This window comes from Emys orbicularis, chromosome 4, assembly GCF_028017835.1.
Source record: "Emys orbicularis isolate rEmyOrb1 chromosome 4, rEmyOrb1.hap1, whole genome shotgun sequence".
NCBI lineage: Eukaryota > Metazoa > Chordata > Testudines > Emydidae > Emys > Emys orbicularis.
The window spans coordinates 116,431,111-116,456,298 of NC_088686.1; positions in this window are offsets into that span (position 1 = coordinate 116,431,111).

Genomic DNA, 25,188 nt, shown 5'->3' on the forward strand with positions numbered 1-25,188 from the left:
AGGGGATGGATCACTTGATGATTGCCTGTTCTGTTCATTCCCTCTGGGGCACTTGGTGTTGGCCACTGTCAGAAGACAGGATGCTGGGCTAGATGGACCTTTGGTCTGACCCAGTATCGCAGTTCTTATGTTCTTAAACTAACTAAGAATTTATTAACCTAGAAAAAGAAATGAGTTATTTACAGGTTAAAACAGGCAGCATATAGACACAAATGAGTTACTGTCTATTGTTTTAAAAGGTGACAGCTGTAGTAATCTGTCAGTTCAAAATGTCTTTCAGGGTGGACCCAGGGTAACCCTGGGGACTTCTGCTTCAGTTTCGTGTCTCTGACTTTATCAGAGTCCAAACATCAAAAGAGAGCGAGAAAATGTTCTTGTGTCCATGTTTTATCTCTTTCTTCCAGCACACAAGCTGATAGGACAGGCTTTCTTGCATGTAACACCTTCATGGGTGTGAGAGGGCCATTACCTAACCCAAGACTGTATCGTGATGTTCCACAATGACCCATTTAGTTTTGATAGTCTTTCTTGATGGGTAGGGGAACCTCTCCTCCTGCCTGGGTTCACAAGTTCAGAGCAGGCATTTACAGTTATAAAGCAAAACTTACATATTATAGCATGGGATACAGACATTACAAGTAAGATTAATTCATGCAGCAACTTGCAAGCATTTTATAAAGCCTAAGCACATCCGTACAAGTCTGAGATTTATCTTGAACAATACTAACATACAGGTGAGCTGGTCTGGTTTCCAGCTATGAATTTGTCAGTGCTCAGCTGACACCTACAGCCTTGGCAAGAGCTGGCACCTGCTTTATCTGTGTCACAGAGTGTTAATTTCAAGCCCCATATTTTGAAGGGCCCAAGCTTTGGGGGTGGGGGTTGTTTTGATTCAGGAGAGAGATAAGAAGTTTGAGATCCCAACTCCCGGAGTCAGATGCAGGATTTTGGTTTGAGCTCATCTCTGGCTCCTGTGTAAATAGCAGTCATGGTTTTAAATGGAACCGTTATTTTTTGGACTGTTTCTGATTCAGCAAAATGTTCATGGCCAGGAGACTGGCCAAGTCTATAATTTAAACCGTCACCTCTCAGGAGCCTGACACCAGCAGGCAGCCCTGACATGCTATTTTAAACTAAACATTAAAATATACTCCACTCTTTGAACCATGGCTGGAAGGGCTGTAGTTCTTCTCAGCTGGTGGTCGAACACGACAGAGCACAGAACTAATTAGTAGAGTCCCTGCTCTGGACTTCTTCCTACACATTCCCACAGCCAGGACTCAAAACAGCGTCTTCACTGTCTATAGGCAGCAGCAGCATCAGCTATACAATGTGAGTCAAGCAAATGCCTTCCTCATGGCTTGGACTGAGTTAAATGTGCTAAGCTCACCTCGGCTGGAAGCTATTCTGTGAAAACTGCTTCTCCCCACAGAGAATTCCCTGCATCAAGAAGGCCAGAACAAGGCCTATCAGGGCCGGCGCTTCCACTAGGCGACCCTAGGCGATTGCCTAGGGCGGCAGGATTTGGGGGGCGGCATTTCGGTGGCGGGGGGTCCTTCCACTCCGCGTCCTCGGGGCGCTTCGGCGGCAGGTCCTTCACTCGTTCCGGGACTCGCCGCTGAAGCGCCCCGAAGACGCGGAGCGGAAGGACCCCCGCTGCCGAATGCTCTGAGGAGGAGCGCTGCCGCCTAGGGCGGCAAAAACCCTGGCGCCGCTCCTGAGGCCTATGCATCATCTGAGTTCTTCTTAAGCCCTGTTTTGAGGACTTAAATGGCAGATATGCCTTGTGCTGGCTCTCTGACCATGGGTGAATTGTACCCAACATTAACATTCAGCATGCTTGGCTGAGCAAGATTGGCATAGCTTTCTCCAGAGTAGTAGAAGAGGTTCTAAGGTTCGTAGCACAGAAATACTTTGGAAATAGGGACCATAATGTATGTTTGGAATTAGGATCAGGGTGAGTCCCAGAAGTGGAAATACAGGGATGTTTTACTGGGATTTTCAAAAGTGCCAAAGGGAATTAAGCACTGAAATCCATTGGGAATTGAGTGTCTAACTTCTGTAGGCTCCTTTGAAAATACTACCCTTAAATTTTAGCAATGCAACATTTGAGGAAATGTGTATATCACTGTCAGCAAACCACACTGGCAAACTTACCTGGGTTGGGAAGACAATAAAGAAAAATGGGAAGTAAACTGTAGGTAGCTGAATAGAGATGTACTGCATGGCCATCCAAGGAGTTATAGCTAAAGAGCTAAAGAGAAATATTTCCTGAGATTTATCAGAATGGAGAAGTGCTGTACCCTGGGTCATTTAAACCAGGGCTGAACAAAGAATATACTGTAGAGACCAACCCTGCTCTGTCAGGGGGTTGGACTTTAAGATCTAAAAGGTCTTTTCCATCTTTTACTTCTGTGGTTCTAGTTCACTGTAAAATGGAACAGCAGAAAAGGACAAATATGAAAGATCAAGGAAGATGCCTACTGAAAGGAGAAATAGTGACTTAAACCTGGCACCCATACTTAAAATGGCCTTTATTATTGAAAACATATAGATTCATGGAGAACTCTAAGCACAAAGCAACTCAAACCCTTCAGTTTCTGAGTCAGTGCCAGACACCTTATCCATTCAGCCATGTGGTTCCTTATACATTTTCATCTGCCCGGAGGATTTATTTGGGGTTTGAATCAGGGACTCCTTGTATCCTAGAATTATATTCTTAGATCCACAAGCCCTTTGTTAAACATATATTTGGAAATGTACTAGCTGCCTAGTGGCAGCATGTTGTACCACTCCACCTCTGTACATATCCCACTGTTTTTCTGCACTCCCTCCATTTCCCTGGTTCTTTCAAAGCCTTGATTCCGCACGGATAAAGTGTGTCTCCCTTGAACCTCACTGAACTGAAATCCTCTCCCAACGAGTGACTTGGTTGGGCGCCAGCCCTGAAGTGTCAGTGAGGGATGCTGCCAGCCTGGGCTTCCACAACGTATTAGACCCCCTGAACTTGGGATCCCCCACTTCAGCTTTGGCTCATCTGGCTGAGTTTGAGGGCAGGAGGACATAGAAAGAGTTGTGTGCTGCTCCCTCCAGGGCTACAGCTGGCAATGAAAGAAGATTCCTGGCTATTACTGTATAAAGATTCCTGTAAGATTTACAAATTCAGATCATTTTTCTTGCATTTAACAGTAGGAAATTTTTTTTACCCCCTCTTGTTAAACCACCTTATTGGCCACTGCAAACCCCAGTGTGGTAAAAGCAGAGGGAAGGAGGGAGTGGAATTTAAACTCCCCCCCCCTTTCCTGGGCATGTGCTCTAGTGTATCTCACATGATTCTTATTAGCAAAAGGAAGGGATCTTTTGCTTGTCCTAGGCAGAGAGATGAGTTGAGGCTGTTGTGGTGGGAAAAGTCAGGGACCCAGTCATTCAGGGACACCATATCTGTTCCCATATGCCTGATTTGTCCCTGCAACTTTCTCCTACGCTGCTCCTACACTCAGGACGTGGAATCTATTTCCAAATTCTGGTCTTCTGCACAGTGCCTACTACACCTTCAGTGCTTGGGCGTGCTTTCTTTGACTTCCTCACAGAAGGGGAAGGACATGCCCTCCTACCCTGTCTCCTCACACTGCCTTATGCTTTATCCTGTCTGTGAACTCTTGACCTTGATAGCTCTCTCTCTCTCTCTCTCTCTCTGTATACAGCTCCCCTCCTGTTTCCAGCTCCAAGACTGTCTCATGTTTCTTGGAATCTGGCAGCCCAAGAATTCTTGTTGATTGGTATAAACAATCTTAAAGGTCACATTTTTCCCCCCCTGCAAAGGGAGGCGGGGAAGGCTTCTCTCAAATTAACGACCACAACGATGTAAACATGGGAGCCAAAAGGAGCTCTTGACCAGCCAGTCGAACTCTGCCAAAGAAGCCCCTCTGGGCTATCTTAGGAAACAAAATGTGGCCACAAGATGTGGCTTGCTTTTGAGGCTCCCTGGGAAGGAGAGGAAAGGTCAAGGGTGCCAGGTGACTGATAATCCCTCCCTGTTTGAATGCTGATCTCTGCTCTGAGGAGGGATAGTTGTGCTAGTACTGAAGTTGGCCATTCTTTTATGATGGAGGAGAATGCAGAAGCACAACAACCCTGGCTGTTAGCAGAAGGGCAGGAGTTCTGGAAGGTGTAAAACAGTAGAGATCTATTAGAAATGTATTCAGCCAGTCCATGAGTCTGATCCAACTCCCACTGCAGTCAGTGGAAAGGCTCCCTTTGACTTCAGTGAGAACTGGGTCATGCTCCATGTGAAGGAGAGATCTCCACGGAAAACAAATGCAACGCAAGATTAGGGGCGCAATCACCTTTTCAGAGGTCATGTCTGCTCTAGGGCCAGGGCTCTGAGCATCATCTCATACTACTTCTGAGTTGTGACTGGTTCTCCTCTGATGTCACCCAGAATGCTTTGTGGTGGCTCTCACACTGTTTCAAAGAAAGGGCTGGGTGAATAGCAGCTTGTAGTGCAACCTCCTGGCACCTGAGATAAGTGGCTTCAGTAAATTTGGTTAGTGACAAGCAGGAATAGATGGAGCTTGTGACTTGCCCCATCTCCCCCTGATAAAAGCGGTTGGCTTCCTTGTGAGTAATGCTCACAGGCTGAGAACCATTTGCTTAGACTCTTAAGCTGATACTTTTCCTTCCCAGGTGATGGTGGGGTCAGCAAACCCATACCAAAAATGGAGAGCTCTTGGCTAAGCACATGGTCATGTAGATGGCATAAGGTAGGGACTGTTGGAGAGAGGAAGGCACAAAGCGGACAGGAGATGCTGGGGTGTGTGAGCCAGCTGCAGGTGAACAGGAAAGACAATGTAAATGGTAGAGGAGTGGGCAAATGAGGGAGACGGTGATGGTGCTGAAATGGGGAGGGCTGAAGGGCAAGGAAAGGGAATCCCTTGAAAATCCTGTGCTACTGTTGAAGAGAATAGCATCTAGTGGCCCAAACTGAGATCAGGGCTCCATTGTACTAGGTGCAGTATATACACATAGTAATAGACAGTCCCTGCCCTGAAGATCTTAAAATGCAGACAGGACAAAGGGTGTGAGGGGTAGAGCTAGGATTAGATCTTAGCTCTCCTGAGTTCTAGTCCAGTGTTATAACCACTGGGCCCTATTGCCTCTCAATTACTAAAAAGTTTTGCAAACCCAAGGCATTCAGCTTAATTTTGTGGCAGCTCAGATTAGCTTCTGAAATGAATTAATGTTTGAAGGTTTAAATGCTAAATATTTTTATTCATGTCTAAACCAAATTATCACATTTTTTTGACATTTCCTCCTTCCCTCCCCAAAACAGGATGTTTCTGTCTTCTATGGAAAAAAAAAAAGATTTGCACAGAAATATTTGTTTAAGCAGATATCAGCAGAGACGTTGCATGAAAAGGGCAGGAGGGTGGGTGTGTTACTCCCTCATATGCACTGCTCAGCAAGGTATGTGCCCAGAATTTTACTTTGGCAAAGCAGACACAATAGCTAAGCAATGCCTTGCGAACTGTTACAAGCAAATAGATAGCAAACACCATTCCTGTTCTCAAATGCTGAGTGGCTGAAGAATGAGATCACTACATCTGGGGGTCTCTTGCTGATACATCACCTTTGTTTAAATTCCTAGCATATTCCAATTCATAACAGAAAATGCCCTTGAAAGATACTGTAAGTTTGTGGTGTACGTTCAAGTAGAATGCTTCTTAATGAATTTGAAACCGGGCAAAACTCGTCTGGTTTCAGGGTGTGTTATGAGCTCAGGTCAGGAATGGTAAAAGTTCCAGTGAGGTTCAGAAAACATTAGTAAAGGACCAGCAAAGAGCTGTTAGGCTCTAAACATCAGCTGGCAGCAGGAAAATAAAAAGTGGTTTCTTTTAACAGTCTAGTCTCGGATGCAAACTTTTAAGATTGCTTCTTTCTAAAACAAGTCAGATTTTGATCTAACACTTTAAGAAGAATGGATACAATTTTCAAAAGCACCATAGTGACTTACCAGCCTCAATCCTATTTTCCAAAGTGACTCAGGCACTTAGCAGCCTAAGTCTCACTGACAATCAATGGGATTTGGGTACCTAGCCTTTTAAAAATCCCTCTAGGCACCTATCTGCCTCTTTAGGTATCTATATACTTTTGAAAATCTGGCCCTAGTTGTCCAAGTCATTTTTGAAAATGAGACTTAGGCCTAATCCAGAGGTAGGCAACCTATGGCACATGTGCCAAAGGCGGCATGTGAGCTGATTTTCAGTGGCACTCACACTGCCCGGGTCCTGGCCACTGGTCCGGGGGACTCTGCATTTTAATTTAATTTTAAATAAAGCTTCTTAAACATTTTAAAAACCTTATTTACTTTACATACAACAATAGTTTAGTTATATATTATAGACTTATAGAAAGAGACCTTTTAAAAATGTTAAAATGTATGACTGGCACGCGAAACCTTAAATTAGAGTGAATAAATGAAGACTCGGCACACCACTTCTGAAAGGTTGCCGACCCCTGCCCTAATGTTATTTAACCCGTTTTGAAAATTTTACCCAATATCAGCCTCAGCCAAGATTTTCAAAAGTGGCTAGTACCTTGGGTACTTGTTGGAGGGTGGCTGCTCAGCACTTTCTGAAAATCAGGTCCCTTTAAGCTGTCTCCTCAAATCTCTAGTTACCACTGAAAGTCTTGACCTTATTGGAAAGAAGATCAAAGTCATTGTTGTATGCAAAGCTAGTTAGGCTTGAAACCTCAGTGTTCTAGGCCTTCTTTCACTAGATATGTATTGAGTAGAGCTGGTGAGAAAAATTTTCCCAGGAATATTTTGACTTTTCATTGAGAAACCAAAAAAAGTTTAGTTCAAGATGTCAAAAAATGGAACAATTTTCCATTTTGCGGTTTCCAATGAAAAAGCTAAATTTTATGAGGAAAGTAGACACAGTCTATGGACATTTTAATTTAGTCTAAAATACAATTTTCCCTCACAAAAAGGTTTTGATGGAAGATTTTCAACCAACTCTAATGCTGAGCCTGATTCTCCTCTTGCTTACACAGGATTTAATTTGATTTAACTCAATTAACTTCACTTGATTTGCTCCAGATTGACATGGTGTGAGATCAGAATCAGGCCTGTTGTCTCTTAAGTTCCAGCTTCTTTGTATTGACTTTTCTGCCCGAGTGCTACGGGAAGCAGTTTGGAGGAGTCTGCACATATATTTGTATAATAGCTGTCACGCTAAGGGGGAAGTGTGGATCCACAGGATACAGAAGTAAGGCAGCCCACTTCCCCATTTAATGGGTTCTCTTTTTCATAAACTGCCCCTCCCCTGTGTCCTGACAGGACTTGGGTCAGGCTCCAAATTCCATTCTGTTCCTCTGCTTCCTGCCCTTTCACCCATGACCAAAATGATAACATACCATTCCTAGGGCTTTGCGGAACTGATTGCTACATTATATTTTTAAAAATAAAAAATATTGTTCTGGAGGCTGGTATTTGATTTGTTTTTATTCATTGATAACTCAGGTTGGGAATTTCTATGGGGCCCAATTGAGTGAGAGCACCCTACTTCTATCGAATTTCAGCGCCTAACTCCATTAGACTCCTTTGAAAATCACAGCTTCAGTCCTTAATGAGATGTTTTTTGCAAAGGTCATTGCTTGGCAAGAGAGCTTGGTGCAGAGCAGCAAAGTTAAGACCAGTATGAACTTCCTCAAAGGAATGGGGCTGTTCAGATTTGGGGTTTTGGTTTGACCTGTTAAAACTGAAAAGTTTAGACCTCTAACATAATAGGGGAAAAGAAGAAACTTCCTCTAAGGACAAGTTATCCCATAATGCCCTGTTGCAATGCCTCTGAAGCATCTAGTGTTGACCACTGTTGGAGACAGTTTAGGTCAACACCAGACTAGATGGACCTCTGGTTTGAATCACTATGGCAGTTCCTAAATTCTTATTTTCCCGAAAGAACAGGTGTGCTTGGACATGGGGCTTGGTTTGGGCCTAATAGGAAAAGATATTTTGTGTGGTATCTCTGCCTAGTTTGTAGCAAACTTTGACATTGCCGCAATAAAACAAAAGAAACCCAAGGAATAGTTAAACAGCAAAGAACATTCAATAAGAAAAACTGCTGATAGATTTCAGTGTGGCAGCAGGGACCATGAGAGACATAATGCTGTGTGTATTGCGGGATAGGCCTGCACAGGAAAAAGAAGCTGGGATTCTTATTAGCTGTCCTTATTTCAGTTAAAATGAAGAGAATCCCTCCCTTTGAGGAGCTGTGCCTTTCAGTAGCTGATTCCATGTCTTCTTCAGGGGTCCTTGGAGCTGTTGCGATGGATTAGGGCTGACTGAACTTTGAAGGTTAGAAGACTAAGGCTATTCCTGTACAATTAATGGGAGAGATTGAGTGGAAGATGGAAGGAGGTGGCTGCAATGTCAAGCCAGGGAACAGAAACACAATGTGCTTCACTTCCACTCCCAGAACACTGAGGATATGGGGGCACTTTTCAGCCAGAAGAGAAGGGATTGGGAATGTCCCATCCACCTTCAGATGACTGGTAGGTACAAAATACAGTATGTGGCTTGAATCAGTGCTTTAGCCATTTTAAGCCTTGTGCAGGTTGGTAGCCTCTTCAGCTTCTGGTTGTTATTATACTGCATATATGTAAATAGATAGTCAATGGATATGTTGCCCATTGATGGTGCTCAAGAGTACATGGCCTAGTTCTTGGGTTCTGTGGAACCAATTCAACTTCTTGTTGTGCATTGCAAATGACTTCCTCTGTGCAGCTCTTTACTTCAGCTCTTAACAATGGTCCTCTATTTGTATATCCATCCATTTCCAGGTCATCAGAAAAGGACCAGTAACCTTTTCAGAGCCACTCCTGCCCATCCACCCATAATAGCAATTCCCTGACACCTCCATTGCAAAGTCCTTTTCACAGCCCAGCTATTGCCCATCATATCAAAGGGGACAAAACCTCATCCTACATGATATTCTTCACTGAGTGTTTCTCCCCAGTGGCCTTGCTCTCCTTTGCTGCAGGCTTGTCCGCATTCCTACACCTTCTCACCGGGGTTGGCACCACCACATTGCATGACGGACACTTGACAAAATTACCGTACTTAGTGACGGATACTGGGGGGGGGGGGGGGGTTATGTCATTCAATCATTCAGTTTTTTGAAAAATTACCGCGGACCTCAAAATTTTTACCACGGACACTTGTGCTGACCCCTGATTCTCACCTAAGCGTAGCCTTCCAGGAAGGAGAGAGCTTTGGGAAGGGATAATGATAAATAAAGATGGTCAAAACCAGGAGTGGGTTTTGTAAGACACCATCAGTGAGATTTAGTTTTCCAAACACAGGAATGGTTCAGCTCTGGGCCCTATTTTACCTGAATGGTAAAAATTTGGGAGGGTTTGGGTCAGTGATTTGGGCAATTTGTTAAATATCGCCACTACCTGGTACTTGTATAGCACTATACTGTTCATGCTCAAAGCCCTGCACACCGATAGAATTTAACATTAACTATTTAAAAACTAATCAGTGACTCCCCTGTGGGTATGCGTGCCTTCCTTATTTGGGGTCCTATTGTTTGTTGCTGTAAATTGGCTTTGTCCCTTTAAAGTCAATGGAGTTGTGTCACTTTACACCAGTAGAGAATTTGGCCCTTTGACTCTTGTTTACCTGCATGTGACTCTGTCCGAGAGGCCACTCTATCAAGAGACTATGGAAGAGATTAGCAGAAGTTTGACATGGCATGAGCACTACAGTTACCCCACTGACTTTTCAGATGGGTTTATAGCTGAGTAAATACCACAATAAATTATTCACAAACATTTGTGTGGATTAAAACTAACAGTTGTTGAGAGCTAGTCAAAATGTTTTCATCAAAGCTTTTTTTTCCTAAAAGAAAAATGGCTTTTTCACCAAAATGAAACATTTCATTTTGGTCAGAATTTTTTAGGTTTGTTTTTTTTTTAAACAAAAACCTAAGCAAACAAAACAAAAACCACTCCAAGCCCAGGAAAGAAAAAAAAAAAAAAAAAAACAACCAATTTTTTGTGTGAAAATAGTTTTTAAAAAATGATAATTTTTCAGTTTCAATGTTTCTTGTCAACCCCATTTCCCCCTACCCCCACCCCCCAAAAAATAATTATGGAAAATTTAGTTTTTTTCTAATGTTTTTCAAAATTTCCTGAAAAAAAATAGTTAGAACTTTTCAACATGCTCTAGAATGTTTTTAATGTTATCTGTGGTGCCATTTATTTACTTTTCACGGACATCTGTGAAAAATTTTATTTGCAAGTATGTTAATAGGAAGGAAAAGCACTGAATTCTCATGCAAAATCTTTACAAATTGGAAGTGATCCTGGAGTATCCAATCAGGAAGCAGAAACATTATCATATGGCATAAGTGAATGTACATACAGTGTATTATGAATAGCGAACACTCAAAGCAAGTCATAGTGAACAGTTATAGATTTGTGGATTTTAAGACCAGGAGGGACCATTAGACCATCTTTTCTGACCTCCTGCATAACGCACAAGCCAGAGAATTTCATTTAGTTACCCTTGTATGGAGCCCAATCACTTGTGTTTGACTAAAGCATATATTCCAGAAATGAATCCAGTCTTGATTTGAAGACATCAAAAGATGGTGAATTTACCACTTCCCTTGGTAGTTTTATTCCAATGGATAAACCGCCTCCCTATTAAAAACTTGTGTTTTATCTGTCATTGGAATGTGTCTGGCTTTAATGTCCAGCCATTGATCCTTGTTCTGCCTTTCTCTGCTAGATTAAAGAACTCATTAGTACCTGGTATTTTCTCCTGATCACAGCAACCCTGTGTCTAAAATATGGATACATAAGCTTTGCTTTGCATATTTTCCAATAATGAACAAATTGGTAAAAATCAAAATATGTTCATGAATGATTCACAAACTGAAATTTATTGACTAAATTGTTTGCAGCAAATAGTTCACCCAACACTACACAGGGCATGTGAGCATTATGTTCTTTTGATGGCTTTCAAGACAACACATTCTACAAGGCCAGAGAAAAGCTGATATTGGACTCCCAATGTGCTCTCCGTTACACCCATGCAGTGTCATTGAAGTCGGGGAGAATTTGACATCTGTCATCTTGCTGCTTGTTCCTGCCATGCTAGGGTTGAGTGAATCAGAACCTTGTGCCAACACTTCAGCTGAATCTTTCCTGAAGTTCAAAATTTTCCTCTTCTCGTTTTTTCCACCTTATTCAATTTTGTGCACCTCTCTGTTTCCATGTAGCCCTTCCAGACAGACCAGAATGCTAGATACCAGAAGGACCAGAAACCTCCCAACAAAGTGGCTTTGTGTGAGATTTCCAGCTCAAGTTTGCAAACACTAGGGCTTGGATGATTCCAATAAGTCTCAGATAAGAATCCAGATGACTGGGGCCTTATTCAAACTAAATGTGAACTCCAAAAGTTTGCTCATCACTATTTCAGCTGGGCGGGTGTGGGGAGGGAGAGTTTCAAGCAGCAGTGTGAAAAGGATGGCTGTTACCCTGGTCTAATGAGCCTTTTCAGAACAGTCCAACAAAACTTATCTCACACTACCGCTCCCCTCCTCACACAACCCCAAGTCAAACAGCTAGAAACCTTCCCATACTGGTTACCACCTGTTGTCTTTGTGGGGGCAGTACAATAACAGGCTTAGTTCCTGAGACCCCCTTTGAAGACTGTGATGGCAGCTAAGCTAGAGCTCTTTAAACATTATAATTCATATAGCTCATATATTTGGGGAGCCTTTTAATTTTGATCTGGTTATGTGCAACTTCTAAAATAACACAATTTTATTTCTATATGAGTGTGTGTGTGAGACTAGACACAGGAAAAATGTATACAAAGTTGAAACCTATGTGATGTTTTCAGCTCTCCAACAAAATCACACAGTTTACAGTGAATAAAGGTGTGGAAAATCAGAAGAGAAGGTCAGAGTCCTGTTGTTTTGTTACTACCCAGGTTAGGTTAGTAATATAAAAGGATTGGTCAAGAAATGACTAAGCAGGGAAATTTATGATTCTCATAGCAATCTTCAGTCAGCCACACTGCACATCCTGTATATTTCATGACATACATCCAACAATATAAATATTAATAGCTTAATGTTGACATTTAGGGCCTGATCCAATTTCCATTAAAGTCAACGGAAAGCCACCCATTGTCTTCAATGGAAGATGGATCATGACCTTAAAAAGGAACATTGGAATAGATAATTCAAAGTATGTGCATCGTGGCTAAACTGGTGTTATTATGAAAATCAGAACTTCTCCACTTCCTGACTTTTGAGCATTTCAGTTGGTAACCTTAATGTTCTATTATTTCAAAACCAGGAAGAATTCAGGGCTAGATCAGACTTAAGGCAGTTAGCAGCTTTGCCAATGGAGCTTGTAAATCCTTGAATTGAAATGAGTGGGCTTGCATTGTTCATGAGCTGTGCTGGCTTCACCAGCTTGGTAGCCCCATAGTTTGCTTTTGTGGTGATTATAAACTCTGCAGAGGAAATTCTTCCTCCTGCTGAGCTTATAAACGCTTCAGGAGCACAAGGTGTTGGCTCCATTGACTCTAATGAGGGTGTAACCCAGAACCAGCTCCATCAACTGAGGAGCTAGCATAGGATTCTTTTTTGGCACTGAACCCTCTTTATAAAGAAAATGTCCATCACAATATTTCTGTACTAGGCTTGGAAAGATTAGATTTTTATCAGTGAATGTGGATAAACTTCGATTTCACCGTACACACGGAAACCAATGAAAAAGAATCTTTCCATTGATGTTAATTAGATGTTAATTGCCAACCCTCCAGGATGGCCCTGCAGTCACCAGGAATTAAAGATTAAACTTGAATTAAAGATTATGTCATGAGATGAAACCTCCAGGAATTCGTTCAACCAAAATTGGCAACCCCAACGATAATCCACATTTTCGGATAGGCAAAGGAAGAAAAATTTAACTTTTTGAATCTTAAGGTCTACTGTACTTAAATAATTATGGACTGACACCCCATAATTTCCCCACAGTTGTGAACATTTAAATAAATAAAAATTGTAAAAAAGGTTTAATAGCCATAATTTTGTGCCACTGTGAAAATGTACATAGATAAAATAGAAAAAAATGCTTAAAAATAAACATTGATATTATCCGTCAAAATCATTAAAAATAAAAATTAAATTCTGCCAAATCAATGTATACTTGTTAGCTCTGGCTGAGGTTTTCAATGGCTGAAGTATGCTCAGTTGCTATAATAACTATTCATGTGAATTGGGGATCCAAATCATTTAAGCAGCTTTGGCGAGCTCAGTTCACAGTGCTAATTTATGGCTCGATCCTACCAAGTGCAGCGCACCGCCTAGATATTGCTGCCGCCTCATCTCCTAAAGGAGTAGCGTGATAGTTAGGACACTTGCTCACAGTATCAGCAAAAGTTATATGTTACATGGAGGAAGCCAAAAGCCGGATTTTCAAAGGAGCTCAGGGCCAGATATCCAAGGGCTTAACACCCACAATTAGGGCCAGCTTTTCAAAAGAGATCAGCTTCCTTTTAGGCACCTAAATAAGGCCCAGATTTTCAAGTGCTCAGCTCCCGTTGTGACACTAAAGCCCAGATATGAGTTCAGCATCCACCATGTACCCAACATGCTGAGCACATATTTTGGTAACCTGATATACCATAGGCCATTGTGCTCAAGAGACAAAAGCACATGGCAAACTGCATCGCATGTCAAGTGCACAGGGGAGAGGGGAAGGATTACCAATGAACGGAGGATTCAGTATCTTTCCCCTGCTGCCGCCACTCATATATCATTCATTTCCTTTACTCCTCTCCTCAGGAGGCTAATGTCCTACCTCTATAGCACAAGGAAATGTAGGCAGTTCACCATTTTTACAGTTTGAGGAAAATATACAGGGTGCAACAGCTGGAAAAGCCACATGACATAACTCCTGTATTATAAGAGCCGAAGCTTAGAGTTCCCTTTGGTGTCACAGTGCACTCTTGCACTTTGGCTCCATTGTTGGCAGGGTAGATACAGATTTCAGCCACCGAGTTCTACAGGGGGTAATCTCTTCTCTTCCTTCCATGATGTTGTCCAGGAGAGCTGACCAGAGTGGGGGAGAGAGAGTACTCATAGTGCTAAATTTCCATGGAAAGACATGGTTGTACCACAGGTGTCTCGAAAAAGAAATGCATAGCATATATCTCCTGTAGCTGCACCATGGATCTACAAAGCTGAGTCAACAATTTGGAGCTGCATCAATTAAAAGAGAAAGACCTTGAAGAATAGTTGCAGGGCAACTTAGACAACCCATTTGCCATTGCTGGAAATGGTAGAATTATCAGTAATAATGCAGAAAAGGCAGTAGTCAATACATATTTCTATTCTGTATTTGGGAAAGAAAGTTAACACTCTTTCCATTCCACTAGTGGCTCAGAAGGATGTTAAACAGCATCTACCAAAGTCATACATTTTAAAATAAGCAGGTCTGGGTAACTTGCATCCAAGAGTTTTGAAAGAGTCGGCTGGAGAGTTCACTGGACTGTTAATGTTGAAGCACTGGAGAAATTCCAGAAGACCAGATGAAAGCTAATGTTGTGCCAACATTTAAAAAGGGTAAACAGGATGACCCAGGTAACAATAGGCCTGTCAGTCTGACATTGATTCTGGGCAAGATAATGGAGCAGCTCATACGGGACTTGATTAATAAAGAATTAAAGGAGGGTAATATAATTAATGCCAATCAACATAGGTTTATGGAAAATAGATCCTGTCAAATAAAAGTGATATCTTCTTTTGACGAGGTCACACATTTGGTTGATAAAGGTGTAGTGCTGACAGAATATATTTAGATGTCTGTAGAGGTGTTTGAGTTGGTATCGAATGACAATTTTATTAAAAAACTAGAATGATATAAAATTAACATGGCACATATTAAATGGATTAAAAGCTAGCTAACTGATAGGTCTCAAAATGTAATAGTGAATGGGGAATCATCATTGAGTGGACATCTGTTCTCGGTCCTATGCTGTTTAACAATTTTTAACAATGACTTTGAAGAAAACAAAAAATCATCACTGATAAAGTTTGTAGATGACACAAAAATTGGCTACGTGGTAGTTAATGAAGTGGACAGGTCACTAATACAGAGTGATCTAGATTGCTTTGTAAACTGGGTGCAAGCAAACAATATGCATTTTCATATGGCTAAAAGTAAATGTATACATCTAGGAACAAAGAATTTAGACCATCCCTACATGGTAGGGGACTGTATTCTGGGAAGCAGTGACTCTGAAAAAGATTTGGGGCTTGTGCTGGAAAAATCTACTGAAAATGAGCTCCCAGTGTGACGCTATGTCCAAAATGGCTAATGAAATCGTGGGATGCATAGGAGTAGAGAAGTTATTTTACCTCTGTATTTGGCACTGGTGCCACTGCTGCTGGAATACTGTGTCCAGTTCTGGTGTCCACAGTTCAGAAGGATGTTCAGAAATTGGAGAGGGTTCAGAGAAGAGCCATGAGAATGATTAAATGATGAGAAAACATGGTGGATAGACACAAGAAGCTCAAGCTGTTTAGTTTAACAAAGAGAAGGTTAAGGGGTGACTTGATTATAGTCTAAAAGTACCTATATGGGGAACAGATATTTAATCAAGGGTTTTTCAGTCTAGCAGCAAAAGGTATAACACTATTCAATGGCTGGAAATTGAAGATAGACAAATTAAGAGTGGAACGAAGGTATGATTTTTTTTTTTTTAACAGTGAGAGTAATTAACCATTGGAACAGCTATAGAACGGTGGATAGTGGAACAGCTGTGGAACAGTCATGGTGGATTTTCCATCACTGGCAATTTTAAAATCAAGATTGAATGTTTTTCTAAAAGATCTGCTCTAGAAATTATTTTGGGGAAGTTAAGACTAGATGATCACCATGGCCCCCTCTGGCTTTGGAATCTATGAATGGCTTTCCATTAAATTCAGTAGCCATAAAAGCAATAAAACAAAGACAGCTCCCCCTTAGTAAAACCAGAAGCAGCTGTTTATGATCAGTCCTGCTTGGAGTCTTGAACATTGTAAAAACTAAAGCTGCAGTGACTTGAGTTAATGTAGAGATTTCACAGAGCTAAAAGGTAGTGAATGTGGTACTCAATTCTAGAATGCCTACGAGGCACCAATTGGATTGCTTTATCCAGTCTTTCCATCTCTTCTCTTTAAGCAGTGTTGCCATGCTCCTTGGCCTGACTAATCACTGAGTAGAATACTACATTGTTACTGTCACTGCTCTTCAGCTTCTTTAATACGTTTTAAAATCCAATGTTTACAGTAGCTGGTGGTCTATCTAGGACAGGGGTTCTCAAACTTCATTGCACCGCGACCCTCTTCTGACAACAAAAATTACTTCACGACCCCAGGAGGGGGGACTGAAGCCTGAGCCTGCCCAAGCCCCATTGCCCTGGGGGGGGGGGGGGGGGAAGTGCTGTTGGTTACTCACTGTGCGGCATTCTACCTACTGAGTCAGTGCTGAACTAGCACCCCCGCTGCCTGCAAGGGGCTGCTATGCTGTTGGAGGTACCGCCTCTCAGAAAAGAGGTAAAACTAGTGTTCCCCTGATCTCTCATGGTCACTAACAATCTAATGGCATTTTTGTCACTAATTGCAAGGATGTTCTGGTGGCAAAAGCCCTGTTTACAGGATTACATTCGCTTTACCTAAAATCCCCTTGTAACTCTCAAAATTATTCTTCATTTTGCCTTCTATAAATCATGCTGTGTTCTTTTACTGGTGCAAAATGACTGACATGTTCCATGCTGTAATAAGGGTGTGAGTGCTTATGAGAAGTTACGTTTTATTTCCAGGTCCAGGGTAAGGGTTGCAAAGGTAAATAACTGTGCCTTGTGTCAGGGTTAATGTTCAGTGGTCCAGCTGCATTTCATGGTGGATAAGAGTGATCATTCTGTAGGGAGATTTTAAAAAGCATTTGAATCCCCTGACTTCAAGGTTCTGTATAAATATAAAGTATTATTACTGTCTGAAAAGATTTAGCAGTTCAGAGGTTCTTTGTAGTTTTATTTGCTTTGCAGCCCTCATCCTCTTGCCTGACCAGCACTAATATGAAACAAAAATGTTCCATTCCCCCCTCCGCCTCTCTTTTGCATTGTTTCCCTTGCTATCTTTTTCTCTTTCCTGTCAAATAACTAAGCAGGAGATTTCCTGCTTGATGGTGTGCCAAGTAGAATTCCAGCTCCTTTACTCTGCCCCTTTGAAAAAAAATCTGACCCCAATTTCCATAACCAAAGAAGAGACAGGTTGCCATTGTTTGTGTTTCAGAGCGTGACTGTTTTTCTTAGATTTGCACCCAATAAAGAGAAATGATGTTGTTATTCAGTATAGAAATTATCCCAGTGACCCCAGCAAAAGCAACAGTAACAGGGAGATTGTAAGCTTCCTCCTGCACACAGGTTTGGAAATGTGTGCAGGAGGAATCAGCACACATTTAGCCAATACCTTTCCCCTTTTTCATTTTCTTTCAGGCCTTATTTAACCCTGGGAATAGCCTCAACAGGCATAAGGTGGCCACCAGTTGGGTATCTGCGTCAGGGCTGACCCTGCTGAGTGTAGACAGGGTCATGCAGAGCTTTGCACTGAATGACCTAATTGAGGTTTACCTTTGCTTCTAATTGGGGTGAACTTTAATTAGCTCAATCAGTGCAAACCTTGACTTGCCCTGGTCCATTATTATCATCATCTGCATTAAAAGTACCTAGAGGCCCCAACCAAGATCAATGGCCCATTAAGCAGGCTGCTGTACAAAAACAAGGTAAGAGACAGTCTCTGCCAGGAAGAGTTTAAAATCTAACTAGACAATATAAAAGGTGGGAGGAAAGAAAAATTATAAGGCCCATTTCACAGAAGCACAGATAGATGAAGGGTCAAATATTGAAAGGTATATTAAGGCTCCTAACCATGCTGATAGGCACCTGGGCCCAGATCCTCAAAAACATGTAGTTGCCTAATTCCAATTGAACTTAATGGAGTTAGGCGCCTAAATATCTTTGAGGATCTGGGCCCTAGAGGGATTTCCAAAAGCATTTCAGTGCCCAAATCCCATTGAAATCTGCATCTTTAGGTGCCAAAATACGTTTAAAAATCTGGCCCCCAGGAGACTCTTCCAAGGTCACACAGGAAATCAGTGACAGAGCTAAGAATGTAAGCCAGGTCTCCTGAGTTTCAGGCCAGTGTCCAGGCCATCCTTCCTCTCCATTCATGTATTCCAGCTCTGGCACAGTTACATCAATTGCTGGCTGCCAGTGGCTGAGCTAGACTATTGCCAAGTATAAATAAAGCCGCAGACTAGAGGTGTACTAGTGTTGAAAACAAGACATCTAAAAAGTTATAGAACTGGCAAAGAGAGAAAAGGAGAAAGACAGAAACAACAACTGAAGATATACTTGATGGGTTTTGTGTAATGATGAACTAACCTCAATAGGTAAGAATTTCAGTTTGATCCAGAGAAGTGCTCTGGGGTGTAACACTGTACTATATCTGACACGTATTTGAACTTAAGGCTCACTTTCCTCATCTCTACCCTTCCCAGGGATTGCATGACCATGATGTAGTTGGAGGGGCTAGTATGCTTCCGTGACCCTGAGAGCTAGGCTGCTGGTAGCATTGCTACCATAGGATCTCCCAAACTAGGCAGGTCAATGGATAGGGGTCAGACTAAGGAGCAATCTACTGGGCCTGCAGGTTGGGGGCTGGGCATAATGTTAACTCTTTTATCCCATAAAAAGCACAACTGTTAAGAAACTCTCAAATAAGTCTCATCTGTTGATAACAAATCTTAGTTACCTCACAGGGCTGTTATAAGGCTTACGGGTCCAGTCTTGCAAATTTACTCATACAAATAATCCTTAATTATTGGAATATTCCCATTGACATCAAGACACAACTCAAATTAATGACAACTACTTATGTGAGTAAGGGTTGCAGGATCAGCCCCCCATTCTTTTTGGAAAGTGCTTTGAGACACTCAGAAGAAAGGTGCTCAAGAAGTGCATTTATGAGGACAATGAAGATGTAACATGTTGCTCAAAGATGTCATATTTCCTGCTAGATGTTGGTCTACATAAAGGTAAGAGTCTACTGCTGTTATTAGCTAATAGAGTTACTCCTTTAGCTCAAGAAGCAGAGAACTGTGATTTTTTAACTGCTGAAGGTCTTGGGTTCTATCCCTGCTGATAGCCCATAGGTAATAAACCTCTTTGATCTTGAATGCAAGTTGCAAATCTCATAACATCGGTCATAAACTGAGCTGGAAATATCAGAAGAAGAATTTTTCCCATTGTATGTCTGCTCCCATCTGAGACAGAGGAAGTACAAAGAATGTGTTTAAAATAAAAAATTAGTCACGCTTCTTTGTACCATACTAAAAGTTTGGATTCAATTAGGGCTTTGGCCAATGGTTCGGCTCATATCTTACTTTATTAGAACTGGTTCACCCAGATCCAACTGTACAATAAACTACAACAATGAGGCAGTATTCATGGGGTTCTATATTGCTGTGCATTGTGCATCAATTGAGGAATGTTAAGATATATGTTGACAGAGAGCAGTGGAGGCAGCTTTAGTTGGATTATATTGATGTACAGCAGCTAATGTTGTTTTAGTTAGGTGGTATGTTGATAAATATCAGTTGAAGTTGCTTTGGTCAGTTCGAATGCTAATGCATAGCAATTGTGGTAGCATCAATTGGGTTGCGTGGTGAAATAAATAAATTGTCGCTGTTTTAGCTTGGTTAAAAGAATACTAGCTGCTGTCATCTTAAGTTCTTCCACAGTGGTTAAAGTAGACTAAAGCCCTGATTCAGGAAAGCACTTAAACCCGTGCTTAAATTGTATTGACATCAATGGGGCTTAAGTTTGTGCTTAAAGTTAAGCACCCTTTCTGAATGCAAACCCAGGGCTGGGAAAATGTTAGGAAAACTCTGCATACAACTTTAGGGTGACCAGATGTCCCGATTTTATAGGGACAGTCCCAATTTTGGGGTCTTTTTCTTATATAGGCTCCTATTACCCCCCATTCCCTGTCCCAATTTTTCACATTTGCTGTCTGGTCACCCTATACAACTTATGAACCCGGGGAGCAAAGAAATCTCACATTCACAAACCCTGTGGGACAAAGACATAGGGATAAACCTGAATCAGTGACATGTGGAGGAATTAAATGGGGGCAAACAATCAAAATCAGGCAAAAGATCTCATTTTCAATACATTTAGTTCAGCTTTTCTGTGACAGTTTTACACAATCAAGAGTGAAACTGTTGACTGCTGAGTTCTCATTAGAGTGGTTTTATTTTTTAACTTCATGGAGTCATACATGGCAGAATGTAAGAACAAAGACAATAGGTCCAGGTCCTTAGCTGAAGTGAAGTAGCATAGTCCCTACTGACTTTAATGGAGATACACTGATACTGCAACAGCTGAGGATCTGGCCTTATCATTGTTTTTCTTAAGTGGATAGTCATCTTTCGGGTTTGAGCTCATCTGAGGGCTTAGCTCTCACTAGATTACTGGGAACCAGAGATGTGAACCATCTTTGGAGCAATGAAAATATCTTTTTTATTATAAATTTCAAAAACACCTCAAAGAATCTCTCCCAGGGAGTGGAACTTAGAATGTCCAATTATGGCATTACCACAGTAGTTCCTTCCTAACCCACATCCCAGCTACAAACTTGCATCCTTGAATACCTCATATGGAGAAAAAAACAAAACAAAAACACCTCTCCAAACATACACATGCTGCTGGGACTGCTCTGACTATTTAACATGACAGACAAAGTTGAAAAGTTAGTTGAGGTCAGGGTCTCAGGATGCAAACTTTGCATGCATTGAGGGAGGTTTGTGAAAACCCTCGGATGTGCTCCAAAGAATTTGAAACTTAAAAGCAGTATAAAATGCTTCATCAAACATGTTTTACAGTCTCCACATTACAGCCTATTAAATCTATCCCCAGTGCCAATTTTGGAGAGATTTTGAGAATCTCTCTGAAGAGGTTTTTCCCAGCACCAGACAGTCTACAAGGAAACTGTGGCCTGCTGCTGTGCACTTTAGTTTCAGGGGTGGATGACAAGCCTTAGAAGGGGCTACCTCATGGGAGGTCACACAGAACAAGTAAACGACCACCCCTCAAAAAACTAAACATAAAGTGAGCTATTGTTTGGTGAAGACGTCAAGGAAACGTCTGAGTCTGGCAGTGCTCTCTGATTAAATATATGCCATTTCCACCTTAGGGTGTTTTCTTGACGTTTCCTTTGCTTTTCCCATAATGCACACGCGTAGGACAAAGAGTGGTGGATGCTGGGAAAAGAGATGTTTGGTACAGATCAGGCTGGAAATAAATCTCATGGCTCAATCAGAGATTCTCTTTGGCAGAACCACCTTTGACTTACTTGGGAGCCCGGCAACAGACATATCCACACTCTGTCCTTCACCAACTGTCTTCTAAGAAGACTAAGGCAGACATGTGGGGCCAGATCAGCTGGTGTAAATCAGCACAGCCCCATTGACATTCAACTTTTGCAACTGTTTCTTTAATGCACCAACATTAAATGGATCAAACGACTGAGGCTATGTTTTTCAAAGCTGCCTAACAAAGTTAGGCACCCAAATCCTATTGAATTGCCTTAAGAAGAGTTTAAAATCCCAGACTGAGTCTCTATAAGACATTGGTACAGTAGAGATAAAATGCACTGTGGTAGGAGATGATCTAAGCATCACTGTGTCCCGCCAGGAAAATAAACATCTCAGTTTGGTCTCAATATTTATTTTCCAACAATGCCTTGACTTTGCCTTTACATTTATGTAGCAGCACGAGACCATTATTCCATGACATTTCTTCCTTTCTACAAGTAAACAGCATGGAGGGAAAGGAAGAGTGGTCAAACCTGCTATACCTAAGATGAAATTGAGCAAAACAAAATTTAAGCTAAATATCAGGGAAGATTTATTATTCTAATTATTATATGTGTTACAGTAGAGCCTTGATCTCCCAACCAAGATCAGCACCCCATGGTGTTAGGCATTGTATGTACAGATCATAGACAGCACCTGCCTTGAATAGCGTTACAATCTAAATAGACAAGAGAGAGACAGTGGGGAAAAGGAATTATTATCCCCATTTTACATATGGAGAACTTAGCCAGAAAGGGTGAAATCTTTGCCCCATTGAAGTCAATGGGAATTTTGCCATTGACCTCAATGGGGTTAGGATTTCACCTAAAGTGATTTGCCCAAGGTCATGTAAGAAGTCTGTGGCAGAGCCAAGGAATGAATTCTGATCTGAGTGATCCCCAGTTCAGTGCCTTCTTAGCCACAAAGCCATCCTTCCTCTTACAGCGCATAGCAGTGTGGCCTATTAGATTGTGAATAACCATTTAAGGAAAGTGGGAGAGAAAGAGCCAAGCAAATAATTTGCAACAAATAATTTATTGGAAAAACATAACCTCTTTTTCTCCTTTTCATCAAATCTACTTGATTTTCAAAATCATTCAACAACTTTTAATTTACATCATTTGTAAACTTCTATTTAAAACTCTTCAGGTATCTAATACTTGTTGGTCAAACTATGTTGCTTACTTGCAGTTGATTAGACAGGGCAACCTTGTTTCTACTCCCTAATATGCTGAACGTCCAAGCGCTTCGGGTGTAACTATTCACGTGAGCAAGTGCAGGCCAATGCACTGCAATGAAAGCCAGGAGAGTGCAGTGACCCAGTTGGGTAGTTTTCATTGCAGGACCAGTTCGTTCCAATGCAGTTTCTAGCCCAGATTAAGAAAACTGCTTTTATAAATACAACTTTGAAATTTGCTTTGTGCAAAAATTTGGGCTAGTAAAATTGAAATATGAATGCAGCCAAAGTGAATTAATTACAAAACTCAAGTGAGTACAGTAGAACTCAGCAAATGCACACTTTGCAATATATGTACTTTATATTCCCCACAAAAAATTGGCCACTCTTCACCTTTTATCAGACAGAAGCAATAGTGAAGCATATGTAACAATATGCTATGGAATATAATACATAATTAAAACTAATACCTGGTAAACAAAATAAATGAACAAAGTGGGCCAGAGTCATTTGTTCACTGCAGCTGCCTTTGCATCGTCAGGCAATGCAAAGCAGCCAGAGCATACTGGTGCATCTGGCACAATTCATGTTGTTTTTACATTATCCTTGTTATTTTAGGACCTGATCCAAAGCCCATTGAAGTCAATGGAAGTGAGTGGGTTTCCATTTACAATGGGCTTTGAATTAATCCTATACTTGCTAATTCGTAACATTCAGTATTTCCCAAAAGGTCTCCCAGTCATTAGTGCAAATTATTCAGGTGCTACTTTTTCTATTACCACTTCGTTTGATTGTGTTGTTATTGGTTTACATTGTGATGGCTGTATCCTTGTAATGGGGGAACCAACACCACCACAACCTCCATCACAAGAGATATGGTAAAAGTTTCAAATGTGCTTTAGTGATTTAAGATCCCAAGAGTAAGAGTATTTAGGTGTCTAACTCCCATTCATTTCAAGGTACTAAGAGCAAGAGCAAGGTATTAAACATGTTCAGTAAGGGTAATAAAATGTGGCGACATGCAAATACGTTCAAATACTAATTACATTCAAAACAATCAGAGTCTGTTCCCAAGCAACCTGCAAACTGAAAAAGAGGCTGAAGCTGTCTCATAAGATTTTTGTTATGAATTATTTGCCCACCTCTAAGACCTGTTTCAAAGCCAAATGAAATCAAAGGAAGTCTTTCCATTGACCTTAACAAGCTTTAGATTAGGCCTGTAATGAGGGTTATGTCCAGGCCAAGTTTCAAGTTTCGTCCACTTTTGATGTCACCTTCTTCAGAAAGAAAGCAGTTAGATTTTTTGTTACAATCAGAAAAATTGAATTGTTCATTTTCTCCTCTCTCAAAAACGGTTGGTAGGATTTGGCTCAAATTTCCTCTTCCAACTTCAGGCAGAGACTAAGTCCATGAAATTTCAGCCCAAAAGCAGAATATTTTTGGAAAGTTCTCAGCATGTGCAATTAAGAGCTGATAATGGGAAGTTACTGCTTAGTAGTCTTAATTATTGAAAATTGTATCAGGTATCCACTATGCTAGGGAGATCATGGAATTAATGCAAATCTATATTCCTTTATTATCTGAATTATAATGGGCACTGCTCATGACAGAAATCTCACGTAACTGGAGAGAGCTGCCTATACCTTCTTCATTCTATAAGTAATCAGTATTAATAAAAAAAATTATATATGGAACCATGTTTCAGTATCATTTTACTATATATAATGACTTTAATCTCAAAGGATCTCAAACCACTTTACAAACCAGTTGCCCCATTTTTTCAATGTCTTACTCAAGTATTCCTTAATCAGGCAATGTGTGCAATTGAAGTTAATGGAGCCTTTTGCCTGAGCAAGAATTAATTGCATTGGAATGAGTGTGCAGGAATCAATCACTGGGCTCTGAAATGCAGTGTCCAGTAGAAAATGGCAATTGTTTGAGCGCCTTATTGGAAGTCCATTGGAGTCAATGAGAGTCTTTCCATTGATTTCATTGGACTGTGCATCATTCCCTAACAGCACAGAATAAAACCACATAACAGTTTAGAACAGGAGAAGAAAATACCACCCAAAACTGAAAATCAGGGGGAATCTAGGTAGTCAGAACTCATTACCTATAATGGAATTTGGACAGGAAAGCTGGATACTCTTGTCTTGTTTTATACCGTACATTATTTATGTAGAAAAGCTACAGTGGAACACCAGGTGTTTTGAAACATCAAAAATTGCTAGCTTTGCAAAAATTTGAAGGTAGTTCATGTGTGTTAAAACATAGTTTAGACACCCACATATTTTATGAAATGTACCTACAGCTTATATGGAAAAGAGTCTGTAGAAGTGCAAATATTCTCTGTAAATTAACTGTTGCTATATTCACTGATTTGGAAAATCCAGAAAAAAAATTATTTGGAGCAATAAGCAGGCGGTGGAGCTCCCCAGCAGAGACTGTCTGGAAGCGTGAAAACAAATTCATATGACTCTGTGGCCAGTCCCTTTGTGCTAAAATAAACAGTGGTGCAG